The sequence below is a fragment of the Protopterus annectens genome, chromosome 3.part0 (assembly GCF_019279795.1).
Source record: "Protopterus annectens isolate FY-2018-M chromosome 3.part0, PAN1.0, whole genome shotgun sequence".
Taxonomy (NCBI): Eukaryota; Metazoa; Chordata; order Ceratodontiformes; family Protopteridae; genus Protopterus; species Protopterus annectens.
The window spans coordinates 1,431,462,147-1,431,478,419 of record NC_056731.1 but is presented as its reverse complement, the minus strand read 5'-3'; positions in this window follow the sequence as shown (position 1 = coordinate 1,431,478,419).

Here is a 16,273-nt window from a genome sequence, read left to right as displayed (position 1 = left end):
TGGGTTCCTTATCAAATTTGTGGCTTTCTGTCATATCACTGGGATGATCTCATGATGGATGTGACTCAATATTACATACATTTGAGTTTCAGACTTCAAATCCTTCAGAGCATGTATCTTAACACACACCTCTAGTTATTCTAGCACATTTCCATAGGGCAAATATGTCAAATATATCCCTATTTCTGGGTCATTGTCCTTCAATTATGTTGGGGTTTGTCCAGATGTCTTGCAGTAATAGAATGAGAGCTATCTGTGAAGACCTGGTGATAACTGTGGCATTCCTCGCAAAACCACAGATCATCAGTGCTCTGATAGGGGTGCTATCCATGTTCACTTACATGGTTTCTTGGCTGGCAACACTGTTCTTCAGCCTACACAGAGTTTATTGAAACCAGAGATTGTCTTAACACTGTACTCTTCCCCTACCACACCCATTGCTATGTACAAATCCAAACATACCAATCAACTGGCAAAGTTGCAGTGATTTTCAACCCCCATAATTAAAGGCCTTAAGTACTTCAACTATTCTGAAAGGTTAATCCAGAAAAATAGTGCCCGTTGGCAGAACACCATAAGCTCCACACAGTTCATCCACGTAGGAAATCTTTATTGCATAAAACCAAGTTAAGCGCTTTCATCCCATATGTAACACTCTGGGACTTCTTCAGAACTAATTACAACAGTCAGGTCACCTCCTTTATAGTCATTAAATAAAATTAATTAACAATTAAGTATTTAAATATTTAAAGGAACATGTGGGAAACTGCTTTAATCCATAAGCATCCCCCAAAGCACATAAAAAATGTATAAAATAATTCACAAATAATAACAACTACCATCCAAAAAACAATAATTCTTATTAATAACCAGTGAACAAGTGTGTAAAAACCTAAATTGGAACAATAAATATAAAATAGGTTTAAATATCAAAAACGTTGTTAAAAATTCCTATTAAAAATCCAGGGCTTTTCTCTTTAGCACTGGTAGCAAAGATACATACTCATTTAATCCTGGTTCAACTACTGCATTCAGTCTTATGATCCAATAAAATCCCCTTAAATCAATCTGTAGTTCCCACCAACCACCTCTTGTACTATGTGGAACAACTTCTAATATGCCAAATTTAAATAGTGATTTCCCTTGACAAATAAGTGTGCGTCTGTATAAGGCATGATTGGCGTTTCCTTTAGCTATGGCATACAGCTGCTCATATACTCTGGATCTAAATTTCCTCTCTCTTTTGCCAACATAAACATTTTGGCATGTTTGACAAACGGAAATATAAATATCACCCTTTGTGTTACAATTGCCTTTTTGTAAGCTATCACCATGCTTTCTTCCCCTTAAATACACCACATCACTGTCAGGGATGATTGCTTACACCGACCGCATTTGGTTGTACCCTTAATTGCCATTGATCTTTTTGAAATTGTATGTGCCATAAGGTATTTCATGTTTCTACCTGTTTTGTATACAAAACTTGGGGCCTGTCCTAAAGCATTAAATATCTCCAAATCGCCACAAAAAATATTCCAATTTTTTATTATAATGTCCTTAAGCATTTTTTTCTTTGTCCAAATGGTATGACCATGCTCATATGAAATCCTGCCCTTCCTGAATGTTTATTATTAGAAATTATTTTGCCACTGTGAAGCAGTGGTTTATATTTCATATGAAAGCCTGCCCTTGACTTAGAATAAAGAGGGAGATTATACTGCTTAGAGAAAGTATGCACCGAACTCCAGGTTGCAGCTTCCAAAATGTCTTTGGTAGGTACTCCCCTGAGAAAGGCAGCTGAAGTAGCAGCAGCTCTGGTAGAGTGAGTCCTAACATTTGCTGGGATTTGCTTTCCATGATGAGAGTAACAAAATCTGATTCCATGAGCACTACATTTAGAAATGGTCTGTTTTGAAATAGCTTTGCATTGGGAATTTGTTGCATAAGAAACAAACAGTTGCTCTGTTTTCCTGATATCCTTGGTTCTGTCCAGGTAAAAACGTAGTTGTCTGTGTACATCCAAGGAATGCAAGATCCTTTCCCCCTTATTCTGTGGATTAGTGAAAAAAGTTGGCAGGTGAATAGTTTGACTTAAAGCCACTTTGGAAACCACTTTAGGCATGAAAGTAGGATTAGTCCTTAAAGACACCCTGTCTTGGTGAAAAATAATAAAAGGTTCTGCAGCCATGAGTGCTTGTAATTCAGAGACTCTCCTGGCTGAAGTCAAAGCCAGCAGGATAGCTGTCTTCCATGATAAATACTTAATATCAGATGTGGCAGCAGGCTCAAAAGGAGGCAGAGTGAGTTTTTCCAGAACATAGTGGAGGTCCCATGCAGGAATGAGTGGTGTCCTAGGGGCCCTTAAATTCTTTGTTCCTCTGAGATATTGTTTCAGAAGTGGATGAGAAAAGATTGGAGGATCTGTATTGTAATGTGCAGAGATAGCTGAGGCATGTATTTTTATGGAGGAGAAGGATAAACACTTATGTAGCATGTCTGTCAGGTAAAGTAAAATCAGTGGGGTATTAGGGATGAGGGAATCAGAATCCTGAGCGTGCATCCAGATGCAAAAATCTCTTCCATTTACCTGCATAAGATTTTCTTGTGTTAGGCCATCTGGCTTCTAAGATGACATCCATGACCTGTTTGGGAAGAAGAGGATTAATCATAGACCCTGAATTTGCCAGGCTGCCAGGCTGAGGGTTTTGACATGAGAGTGCAGAACCTGGCCCTGGTGTTGGGACAAAAGATTTGGTATCTGAGGTAAAATCCAAGGTGGCACTTGGGATAGATTTATCAGTGTTGAGTACCAAAATTGACGAGGCCAATTTGGGGCCAGTAAAATCATCATCTTGGGCTTGTCCTGCTTGATCTTTAATAACACCCGAGGAAGAAGAGGTAGTGGCAGAAAGGCATACCCCAAGAGGTTTCTCCAACTGAATGATAGTGCATCCACTTTCCATGCTAGTTTGTGAAATGTCCTTGTGCAAAAAATCTGTAACTGGTGGTTGAGGGGAGATGCAAATAGATCTATGTCCTGGCAGCCCCAGGCTTCTGTAATCCTCTTGAATATTTGGGTGTCTAGCATCCACTCGTGTGGGTCTGACAGGTTTCTGCTTAGGCTGTCTGCCAGAATATTTTGTTTCCCTGGCAGGAACTGAGCTTGTAGATTCACTTTGCAAACTACAGCTGTGTTCCATAGAGTCACGGCTAGTCTGCAAAGGGGGTAGGAGTGTGAACCCCCTTGCTTGTTTATGTACCACATAACTGTGGTGTTGTCTGTCCGTATCAGTAGTTGTCCTGGTTGTAGAAGGTCCCTGAAAGCCAAGACGGCATTCTGTACAGCTAACATCTCTTTTAAATTGATATGTAGGTGCTTCTGATCCTCTGTCCAAAAACCCTGCAGACCTTTCCCCTGCAAGTGGGCTCCCCATGCGTAATCCGAGGTGTCCGTGGTTAACACTTGGCTGGCTGGATGCAGACTGAAGGCTTTCCCTTTGTTGTGAAGATATGCCATGGTCCACCAATGGAATTCCTTTTGTAGGCAAGGCAAAACAGAAATCTGTGTGTCTAGACTGTGGCAATGCTGAGACCATACACTTTTTAGGTACCATTGTATTTTTCTCATATGTAGTCTTGCATATGGAATGAGAAGGATGCAGGAGGCCATGTAACCCAAAGCCTGCAGGAATTTCCTTGCAGTTAGCTGAGTCATTGACGCCAAGGTTTTGAAAGTTGAAGCCAGCTGTAGTTGTTTTTCGGATGTCACTAATGCCATCTGGGTTGTGTTTAGAAGAGCACCCAGGAAAGTTATCTGTTGTGTGGGTGTCAAATTTGACTTTTTTATGTTCACAGTGAATCCCAGGTAGTTGAGAAGATTTTGAACAAATTTCAGATGGTGGAGTAAGACATCCTTGCTGTCTGCTTGAATAAGGCAGTCATCCAGATAAGGGTAAATTTGAATTCCCTTGAGTCTGCAATAAGCTACTACTGGTACCAGGCACTTGGTGAAGACCCTGGGCGCATTAGACAAGCCAAAGGGCAGCGCAGAGAATTGGTAATGTTTCCAGCCGGCCTTGAACCTGAGGTATTTTCTGCACTCCTCTCTGATAGGGATGTGTAGGGAAGCCTCCTTTAAATCCAATGTCACCATCCATGCATTTTTGCTCAACATTGGCAGGAGCTGCTGCAAAGTAAGCATTTTGAACTTTGGTATCTCTAGGAAAGTGTTTAAGACTGACAGATCCAGGATGGGTCTCCATGAATTTTGTTTTCTGGGAACTAGAAAGAGCCTTGAGTAAAAGCCTTGCCCCGTCTCTGATTGTGGAACCAGTTCTATGGCCCTCATAGCCCTGAGGGATCCCACCTGGTTTAATGCCTCTGACCATTGGTGCTTCGGTAGGCCTGGCCATCCATTTGGTCTTGGCAAGGTATGAAAGTGGAATTTGTAACCTCTTGAAACTACATTCAGAACCCACTTATCTTGGGTTATGAGTCCAATTTTGTTGAAAAAGAGAGAGTTTTCCTCCCAGAGGAGCTTCCAGGAGAGAAGTACCTGGAACCATGCAGGGGGAGTCATTGAGCCTGTTTTCTATAAGATTGAGGTCTGTCCTCTCCACCCCTGGGGGTGGAAGCACTCCACTGCCTAGGTCTGTAAGAGGTCTGTGCTTGGGCCCTCCCTCTGGAGCGCCTATATCTACCCCTCTGAGGCCTGTCTGAGCTGGGAAAGGACCAATTTTTAGTTGGCCAATTTCTGCTAAATCTTGGGGGCTGAACCTGTAAGAAATCCTTAACTGTTTGCATGGATTTTGTCTTATCCTCCATTTTCTTTATCACCTCCTCACCTTAGACCCAAACAGAACATTATGCTGAACAGGAGCATCCAGTAACTTTGCTTTCACTTGATCAGGTAAGTTTTGTTCCTTTAACCAGGCGTGCCTTCTAATGACTGTGCCAGAGGCAGCCGCCCTGCAAGAAGCCTCCAAGGCATCAAAACCACAGTGTAAACCATGCTTCCCCACTTGTTCAGTGGCATGCATCAAATCCTGTAATTCCTTATTATCTGCACATGCAGAAATGGTACCTAGCTTTTGTTTCATAACAGACAGTAGAAATTGCTGATATGTTAGCATATGAAATTGGCAATTTAAAGCTCTAATAGATAAAGTAGCTGAAGCATACACTTTTTTGCCCCATCTCTCCAAAGCTCTGGAATCTTTATCTGTCGGAATAGGGTTTTTAGCAGAAGCGGCCTTAACCCCCTTAGGACCCTGAGAAATGGTTTCTGGGTCAGCAGTAGGATTTTTGTAAAGGAACTGGTGGGAGTCAGGGACCCTGTAATATCTGTCGGGCTTAGCAGGGGCTGGAGGAAAAGAGTCAGGAGTTAAATTAGCCTCAGAAAAGGCATCATCCACAATATCCAAAATAGGAGGAATAGCCAGGGGTCTATGTTGGGGTAGAAGAAGGAAATCCCTAAGTCTTCTCTTAGATTCCGAGTACTCCTGTCCTTCCCAGTGAAAAAGTTCCTTCATGTCATGTAAAGTTTCCCCAAAAGAAAAATCCTCAGGGGGAGAAGCTGAAGGAATGGATTCCTCAGCATCAGAATCCTCATAAGGAGGGAAAACATATTCATGTTCAGATGAAGACACTGAAGAAATAGATGCCTAATCAGAAGAGTCATCGTCCAAATCCTGCCTTGGCCTTTTGTCTGGAGGGGGATGTGAACACCTAATCATGGTTAATAAGTCCTCCGCCATTTTAAGTAGCTGTTTCTGAGATTTGGGTCCCGGATCAGAAGAGGTCTGGGCTGGTGCCTTAGATTTAGAAGGTGTCTTTGGCTTTTCCTTTATCAGAAGCTGTGTAGCCCTGAAAACCCCCTCGGAAGCCGGTACCTGCACAGCGGCTCCGGACCCATCCGAGGGAGCATTGTCCGAAGGTCCTGCAACCTGAGTGCTCAAAGGCCTAGTAGGCTCCTCGTGGGAGTCCATTTCGGCAATTGGTTCTGAAATGGCTGACGACAGGGGCTGCGAAAGCACCTCACTGACGACAGCCGAACCTGTAGCTGGCTCTGCTTGTAAAACGTCATCTGATTTGGACCTCAGAGGCCTGTCCTTATCCTTGCATCGTTTGTGAACTGCGGTAGTCGGAAGCGTGTCCGACGACATTTTATAATTAAATCGCCTACCAAAGTAGTGAAAAGCAAAATCGTACCTTCGCTTAATAGTACGTTGGTTAAATCTAGCACAAAACCGACAACTAGCTACGTCGTGGTCAGGGCCTAATCAAGGAATACAATAAGAATGGAAATTCTTATGAGGTATTTGCTTCCCACAAGAAATGCAATTATTAACTTTTTCTGACATCGGACTGGATCAAGAAAAAAGTTTCCCCAACAGGGTACTTAGCTTTGAGAAGAAGAAGTATGTCTTCGGACTGAAGCACGAAAAAGTATCAGGAGTCAGCCGACCGGCACTTGCGAACTGCTTTCACCGCACGGCATGAAAGACTGGAGAACATGGCGTCGGCTGGCAACTTTGTACTCCCAGCACTCTGACGTCAGGGAGCATGACTGAACGGCCGATGCTGGACCCAGACTTTGGGATTCTGGCCGACCGAGGACTGCCTGCCGGCAGTAAGAACCCTACAGTGATGACTGCAACAGTGAAACACAATGAACATCGTCTTTTTTTCTAACTCTCCTGAAGGTACAGATTGTCACACTGAATGCCACATACCTTCTGAAAGTTTAGCAAAGCTTTGCGTATACTCAGTAGGCTACTGGCTGTTCTTAGGTGAACTGTGACTTGACTTTCAAGCCATGAAAGTCCCATTCTTCTTTGACCATCTATTTCTTTACAAAACCAGTGGCTCAACAAACATATTGAAGGATATGTTTTTAATGCAACTTATTCAAGCCTGTGGAATAAGTTACACTTTAGTTTGAGCAATATACTACTTTCTCTGCCTTTAAGGCTAGGCTGGATGAGTAGGCACAATTTTTTATTTATTTAACATTTGTTTACCAGGAAAGTCCAGCTTTGAATGAAGACAGTTTTCTGCAGAAGCCCAGGGAGAAACACTCCAGACACCTGCCTTTGTAACATGGGAGGAAACCCACAAGAAGGCAGGGAGGATATGTAGACTCCACACAGAAGGCATTCCAGCCAAGAATTGAAACAGAGAACCTCTTGCTTTCAGGTGACAACACTACCACTGCACCATATATTTACATGAGTGCTATCATAAAAGGCCCTGTTTGATCTGTGACATAGGCAGGGTCAGCCTTAGGTTAACTGGCACCCTAGGTGAAGGAGTTTCATGGCACCCTTCCTGCTGCCCCCACACAACACCCAGTGCCCCCATTCTGGCCTACCCACACCATCCAGATTATTTTCTTTGTCCTCTTTCTCCTAGTTTGTCTTACTCTTCAGCGTTTTATTGCATTTACTCATTCATTCAATTCATTTTACATATGCAAGGCTGCCCTCCAATAACTGTGTAGAAAACATCTACATTAAGCAGGAGTCCACAAAACTCCCTGAAGCTATGGGGTGGGGGTGATTCCAGATCCTTCTCAGAAGATGCATTTTACATTTTTTGCAAGTTTTACATCCAGAGATGGCCTAAACAAAAGTCACGATTAAAGAAGAAATTAAGTCTTTGCTCTTCAACTTTGGTTTTCCCTGAATTATTGCCCATATAATGCATTTCATCTTTGTTCCAAACAAACATTTGTCACACATTAAAATATTCCAAATTGCTTCTCAAAATCATAGCAGTCCTGCAAAGCCAGAATAATAAACAAAAAGCAGCAGGAACTAGTCATTTCCTCCACACACAGCCCAGCAATTACAACTACTCTGTGCATTTTAGGTGTCAAATTAAGTAGCCCATTCTATGCCTCTTAAATACCTTTTAGTCCTGCAAAGCCAGATAGTAGTGACTGCTTAAACCTGAGCAAAGGACAAGAACATCAGTTACTTTCACTCAGCTAACCTCAATTCCATAGCTCTCAACCTCTTACCTCCAGAATCTTGGACAAATTAAAAAAAAAAAACAGGGACACATTTTAAAATATTAGGACTATTAACATGATGAGTTGACAAAAAGAATGTGAAATAACATGCATTTTCTGAAGCAAAAGAATTCTATAATTCTAATTATTGTCATCATTTATTAGGTGTAACCCACCATGTTTTCTCCCTAGATTACTAGGAATTAGTAGGAATTAGGAGGGACTCAGCAAAGGTTTGAGCCAAAACCAGAGACAGTTGAGATTCCCCCCCCCCCCCCCCCAGCAATTCCAGCCAAAACTCTCACTTTATAACTGCAGGAATTCTAGCAAAAGCCAAAAACAACAAGAAGACAAAAGTCCAAAAGTATGGACAAATTGTAAATATTGCTCTTTTAAATGTAAGTAGTGGCAAAAATGACAGTTTTTATTATTCATTTATTTTACTTATTTTACATTTGTTGAGCAGGTTAGTCCGGTTGAGGAGACCCAGGGAGAAAAGCTCCACAAATTTACAATGGCATTGTATAAGTCAGATGTAAGTGAATAAATAAAAATGACAAAACATGAAAAAACATATAAAAAGAAAACATTGACATTTTTAAGTAGGAAGCCGTAAAAGCATAGGTACTATTTACAGCTTTTGAATTAGTATGCATTTTCTGAAGGATATGAAGTTAGAAACTCAAATGTTTGTCATTATCTTGTGACTTCAGCCCTTGATGATTTTCCATAAAGCCACAAAATGTTACGAGGAATTCACCAAAAAATATGAAGAGAAAACCTTTACATTCTGCAAAATTCTCAATAGTTGAAATGTATGCTGATGCTGCCCATGTAATAATGTTCACCTTTTCTAGTCCAAACATTTAAGTTGCTATACTTTAAAGTAGTCCAGAATCACAAATCTATAACTAATTCAAAATATCTGGTTGATCTTTCAACAGTACATAATAATAATAATAATAATAATAAATACCTCACTGCTTTTTATCTCACACCATTCCTCTATTGTCCATAATTTTATTAATTTGAAATGCCCTGATTCTTAAGTTGAATATACAGCTATTCAATAAAAGCAGACATTAAAGTTCAGTGTTTTGATACAAAAAAAAAAAAGAAAAAAAGATTCATATTGATGCAGGTACTCGGTACTGTGAACACCACCACTTTGCACGTGCCAGTTTGAAAGTTGTGAGATCTCTGCTCTGTGACCTTGCAACATTCAAGAATAAGCTCATATTGTAAGGTCAAGTCAAGTAGTGTACCTCTTCCCTGGGTACCATTGATGGGTGTGTCTTCTTGTAGCAGTGTACTGTGTTTTTTTTCTTTTCTTTTTAAAGCAATGAAACAATATATTTTGTTGTTCTAAAAATAAACTACTAAATAAATTCAAGAGCACCTTTCCAAACAGTGTCCTAGACAATTGCCTAGTCCACCTATGGATAAGGCTGGTTATTGAGGTAGGCACTATTAAGCACTCATATTGGGTGGTGTGAACGTTTAATTCTGTCTATTTAATGGTGTATATGTCTAGGTTTCCTAGGGGCCCTGTTCTGGCTTTTAAAGTCTTGTTGCTATTGTTTCTATGTTGCTACATTACTACATTTTGTCCAGAGAGGTTACGTATACTGCATGATATCCCACTCTGGAAAAATGTCATGATACTGGGGGAAAAAATCTATGTATAAAAGCAAATGTTAAGTGATCAATCTGAAATAATTGACATGGTTTATGGTGGTGGAAACACTGCATGTATTTATGTATCAGTGCAATAAAATGAAACTGGTTACTGTATTTATTATTTCTTTCATTTTAATTATAAACTACTGTCAGAGTTGTAGACAGACAGGACTGCAGTGAAGAATATTTAATCCTCGGACATATCCTGAATAAGGCACACTTGCCCCCCTCCCATTTCTGTAAACTTTATGTAACCTATAACCTTGCACATGATACTTGCAACAAATTGTTCTGCAGTTTTCTTGATAAGCTACACATCTTCTATTATTGATGGTGATCATCTTGGACCACTGCCATAATATGGACAAAAACATAGAGAAGTGTTAAGCTACACAGAGCAAATGTATTAAATGTTTTATAACAGCAGTAAAACCTTGTTTGGTGTTTCTGGGGTCCATGACAGTATTGTTATTCATTGTGACCAATTTGCTTCACTTTGTTCATAGCATATGATGTTGTTCACCGACTAAGTTCTGGTAGGTTAGTTGCCTTATTTGCTGGAGTTCCACTGTTGGAGATAAATGTCTGTGCTTAGATGTTGATGGCATCTGTAGAGTGGAGCTGATAATATCTTAGTATTCTAGGGCACTTGGTTTCTTAGTTACACAACATTATTTTTCTCACATTCTGTTTCAAGATTAAGGTCATAGGAGTCCTTATTTGAATGGTACTAAGTTGTGTTCATGTTTTCCAGATATTTACATATACACTTTTAATTGATGACTTTGAGCACTTGCCCTATGCAGTATATGCTATACCTGTAACCTGTGACTCTTACCTATAAACAGTAAACATTTCATTAACTTTTTTGCCTTTATTTATGACATTCTTTATGATGATTATTATTATTATTGTGTGTGTGTGTTTTCTCATTTTATTTGTTTATTTCGGTGTACTTATTTTTTGTTTGTAGATAATTTTTGCAAAGGATTGTAATAAACATGATTTTGTTAACTTCTTTATGTATGAAAAAAGGAAAAAGTGGCCAGCTCTAGATATATTAGTACACTGTATGTCTGTATATGTGTGTGTGTGTGTGTGTGTGTGTGTGTGTGTGTGTGTGTGTGTGTGTGAGAGAGCGAGATATCTTTCAACTTTTAACTCCAGAGTTATGGACAAAGCCTAAAATAATAAGGGAAAATTGTACATCTTAGGTAAACTTGCTAGTGATATTAGCTCAAAGCAATGTTTAACTTTAGAAGGGATAAAAGATAAATTTAAGAACAAATTAGTGGTGTCTCTCCCAAAAAAAATCTTCAGAGTTGACGGGTGTGCGAGTGTTGGACCTTTATGAGGTACGAGTGAAAACTGATTACTTTTTATTTCAATAAATTAATAAATAAAACATTTAGCAGCAAGCCTACAATAACAAGATGGAGGAGGGTTGTTAATGGTATTCAGTACTTTCAGAGAGACCCAGATATTCCCCACCCTGCCAACTATCTTTTCCCGTTATAACTGGTGGTGATTGTAGATGCAAGTTCAGATGATTTGCTAATAATTTGTTTTGTATTCTACAGGGATCAGTTTGCAAACATTTAAATATCACTTGTAAATATTCTTCTTTGCCATTTAATGAAATTATTTACTACAGCTGTAGCCCATGCTGAAACAAATTTTGGTATGCTGTTGTGTTTTGATAAATGATTTACACTTTAATTTACTGAAAAATTGTGTTATGGACTACAGTTGACCCAAGTAATTTTATTTATATATATATATATATATATATATATATATATATATATATATATATATATATATATATATATATATATATGGTACTACGAAAGATGGGCAGCACATGTCGTCCCTCCCCTGGCTTTCAGATATTGGCTAAAGCTTTATCCACCCTTTCAGAGCCTTTTAGGCAATGCCAAAAAGACAAAACTACCAACATAGTGAAAATATTTTTTTTATTATGTCCAGTGGAGATAGATGTTAACAATACCCAAATCAAATCTTACTGTCTCTAATAACTATTCTGATAAATTAAAACAGACTGAATGATGTCTGTAGCATCTGCACTCATTCTACTGTCTGTAAATTCTGTATTCAGAATGTGAAATCATACTGTCTCAAATAACAGTGCTGATAAACTGACATAGACTGAATTATAATGTCCATAGCTTCTGCCCTCATTATACTCAGAATTATTTCTTTTCTCCTGAGTAACATAATTAATATTCTGGAATGCTGGATATTTGACCTGACTTCTGCACTCAGTCTCTAGTGTCTGTACCAAACTTCTTTGGACTGCACTGCAATGACTTTCTGCTCATCAATCCGAATGAACTAACTCCGTCACTGTGTCTGAAATATCTCCTAGTAATACCAAAAGCCTGTACATTTCTACATGCCTCTTTAACCTTGGTTCCCAAGCCTGTTTTTACTTAATGTACTGCACATTCTATTAGCACATTTTATTCTTATCAGTATTCTTGACAGAAGGTTACCAAAACGTTCGTTTTTTATTGAATCTCTCTCTACCCTCATCCAGCCCTATACCCCAACTGTGCCCACCGTAGCTCCCAACAGCATCTTCTACAAGTATATGTACCCCCAAAAAATTGGTAAACTCCTCTACAGCTACTCAGTGGCAAATGCTTGGAATAAATTACCACTAAGTGTTAGACAGATCTCTAACCCCAACTCTTTCAAAACAACACTAATGGAAACTCTGTATATATCATGGACATGCTTATGCTATGACCCAACTTAAACCACCTTCCCTCCTATAATACTATTGCAGGAACCTTTTCTCCTGCCTCTGTCTGCCTCTGCTTCTAATAAAGTCTACTAACAGTCAGTAGTTTCTAAAGCTTCCACAGCTGTATTCTTGGAAGTTGGCCCTTGCCCTGGACTTATCTCCTGTTTATATATTTGTTGTTTTCTGTTTTACAAACTTATCCATATTTTCTGCAAACTTCGTACTATGTTATATTTTCAATTTAATGACCATTTTCTAACATGTTCTTTCAACATACATCTCATACATATTGTAATTATTGTAATTTTAGTTATAACTCTGTCATGTGATTACTTATGTTACTTGTACTTTTTGGAGCTTTTCTCCTCAGGCTGCCACTGAAAAAGGGCTGCTGTCCAGTCTGACTAACCCGCTCAACAAATATCAATGTCAAATAAATGTCAAATCTGCATGTAAAATGAAGATATACTTCTGCTTTAATATGGCTACATTTCTAGACTTATGAAAACAGAATACTATACTTTTGTCTAACAAACTACATTTAAATGAAACCTGATCTGAGGGTAAAACAGTAAATATTGCCTACTTCGACCTGGCCAAGGCATTTGACACAATTCCCCATTCACGCATTATAAATAAACTCACAAAACTGGGCATAAATCCCCTATGTCACCAGATGGAGAGCCAATTCGCTCACAGACAGGACACATATGGTTAAAGTGGGTGAATACAGATCCAGCAAGAGGTCATTTACTAGTGGTGTGCCACACAACTCAGTGCTGTGACCACTCCTGTTCAGAAACGATTTGTTCTCTGAAGTCAAAGGTAATGTGGAAGGCCTCTGGATGATATAGTTTGCCAATGACTGTAAGCTAGGGGCAAACACTGAATCCCCTAATGATGTAGCTATCCTGCAGGAGTGTTTAGATCAGACAAATGACTGGTGCCAGACCCATGATCTAAAACTATACGTGCAAAAATGCATTAACCTATGCTCTGGAAAGTCAAATACACCAGCAAATTATAACATCAATAGCACACCTCTAAGAGTAGATTCGAGGTGGTAGATCTAGAATCAGAGACAGATAGATAGCTTGAACTTTGACCACCATGTGTCCACAATGGAGATGAAGTCTTTCTATGTGACACAGCTTATAAGTAAAGGTATAGCATGCAGATCCGAGGAAATTATAGTCCTGCTGTACTCAGCCACCATTAGACCAATAATAGAGTACAATGTGCCATTTGGCAGGTACTTGGCCAGACACTTACAGCAGCTGAAGCGACCTCAGAGATTCTTCACAAAGAAAGTACAGGGTGTAAACAACATGTTCTGTGCAGATAGGCTAAACGCCCTATCCCTTTACTCTGTCTCCCACAGACTATTAAGGGGTGACCTATGCCTGACCTACAAGACACTCACAAATCCAGCCCTGATGAAGCTGCAATGCATCTGCAAGTAAAACAGCATGAGGGTCACTAGATTTAGGGATCTAAACTTTCTCAGCAACTCAAACAAAACAAATAAAATGTGCTAGAGAGACTGATATGTGTCGCAGAGATTCACCCTTCTTTGGAACAGGCTTCCTATTCCTCTTGTTAAGCAGAAATCCTCCCTGGACCTCTTCAAATGCAGTTTGGATCAATGGATGGGGAATCAAATTCACACCTGGGGCAGTGCCTATGTTCCTTATGGACAGGGGGAAATCTATAAGATGATCAAGGCATAGGAACACAACCCATCCCATCCTCTTGACATATATATCGGGTAAAATCAGTTTATATTGGCTTGGCTTGTAAGGGCTCTTAAATCATTAGCTTAGAAATCTCTTTTGAACCTATGAATCTGTGCCATGACTGATGCTTGGTTTAAAGCAACAGAAAGTACTCCAGCAGTGCAAGTCTACAGTGCCTTCTACACATTTAGATCAATACCAGCACAGATTGGGGCTAAAGGAGGAGGTGTCTCAAGCTACATCAGCAACAAACATACTACCAGGTTTATTAAAAAGTGTAATGCCATGAAGTTCATAAATGTGCAAGTCACCACACATAAAATCCTTCATCATATCATGGCTAGCTACAGGTCACAATCTATGCCTCTTGAGTCTCATCTTTCTTACCTAAACCGACAAGAGGTGCTGGCCATCCAATAAAACACCCTATTCGTGGGTAATTTTAACTACCTTTCTATAGTCTGGGAAGCATACACTGCCTCAAACTCACAGACAAAAAGATTCCTGGACTTTATTAACATAAACACTCTGGAATAGGGAACATATTGGATCTGGTACTCACAGACTTGAGTTGCACCCCCCCCCCCATGTTATGTCCTCACTAGTGAGATTGGATCACAAAGCTGTCTCCTTGGAAGTAAAAATCAACCCAGAAAAGCCAGCTAAACCAGAAACAGTTAGGAATTATTCTAAGGCAAACTACATTCTGTTAAGTTACTGACTGTCAAAATTTCAGGCTCCCCTTAACCCCAAGACCACAGCTACCTATGCAGAATTATTCACAGAGCTCCTATGCAAACATGTGAGTGGCTGCATTGCGGCTGCCTTACCTATCCAAAATAAACCCAAAACAAGCACTAAAAAACAACCCCCACTGGTGGATCCTCACCTTAGCATGGTATATAATATAATAAGAAAACTCATGGCCAAAATCAAGAAGAGCAACTTTCTTAACAAGTGCTCTCTTATATAACTAAGCAAGAAACTAAGAGGAGAAATTAAGTCTAATAAGATCAGCTATGAGGTCAGAATAGCCTTGCAGGCTAAGGACAATTACACAGCCTTCTTCAGCTATGTCTGGAATCTTAAAAGGAAACACACAGCAGTGTGCTGAACTGGTGGCAAATGAAACTACCTTTACTGATCAGGGTGACAGCTAATCTACTGGCTGATAAATTATGCTCAGAACTATACCCCCACGCCCCCCAGCTCCACAAGGTGAAATTCCCTACAACATACTTCCCTCAACTATTAGCAGGGACCAGGTGTGCCAGCTCTTGCTAAAATAAAGAACACTCCCTCCAAGGGTCCTGACAGAATCTTTGGTTGCTTCCTGAACAGTCTAAAACATAACCTATCAGGACCAGTTGGCACACTCTTCAACTGCATCCTTGAAACAGTCTATGTTCCAAGTGACTGGAGGACCACAACAGCCATTCCCCTCCGTAAGGCAGCCCATCAACCAACACAGGAAACTACAGACTCATCAGTCTAACAAGTCTAATATGCAAAGCCATGGAATGAGTTATCATGGAAATGACAAACAAAGACATTGGTAACCTTTACACACTGGACTCATCTCAATTTGGCTTTAAGGGAAGGTCATGCCTACCCAACCTGGTTTGCTTCTTTAAGAGGGTCACCAAGGCAATGGATGCAGGTAAAATAGTGCATACCACTTATCTTGACCTGGCCAAGGCATTTGATGCAGTACTCCACTCAGGCATCGTTGACAAGCTCTCTGAGCTAAGCATTAATCCCGACATAACTCTCTGGATTGCCAGCTGGCTCACAGACAGGAACCAAGAAGTCAGCTTCGGTGAGACCGCCGCTGCCAAGAGACCAGTCACCAGTAGAGTACTCCAGGGCTTCTTGTTTGGCCTGCTGCTGCTTAACATCTGCTTCTCAGAAGTCAACAGTAATATTCAAGGTCTCCAGTTTACCAAATTAACAGATGACTGTAAATTGGGAATTATTATAAATTCCTTCCAAGACACCAACATCTTGGAAAAGGGTTTAACACAAACAAATGATCGATGCAAAAGCCATAGCCTAAAGCTCCATGTTAAAATG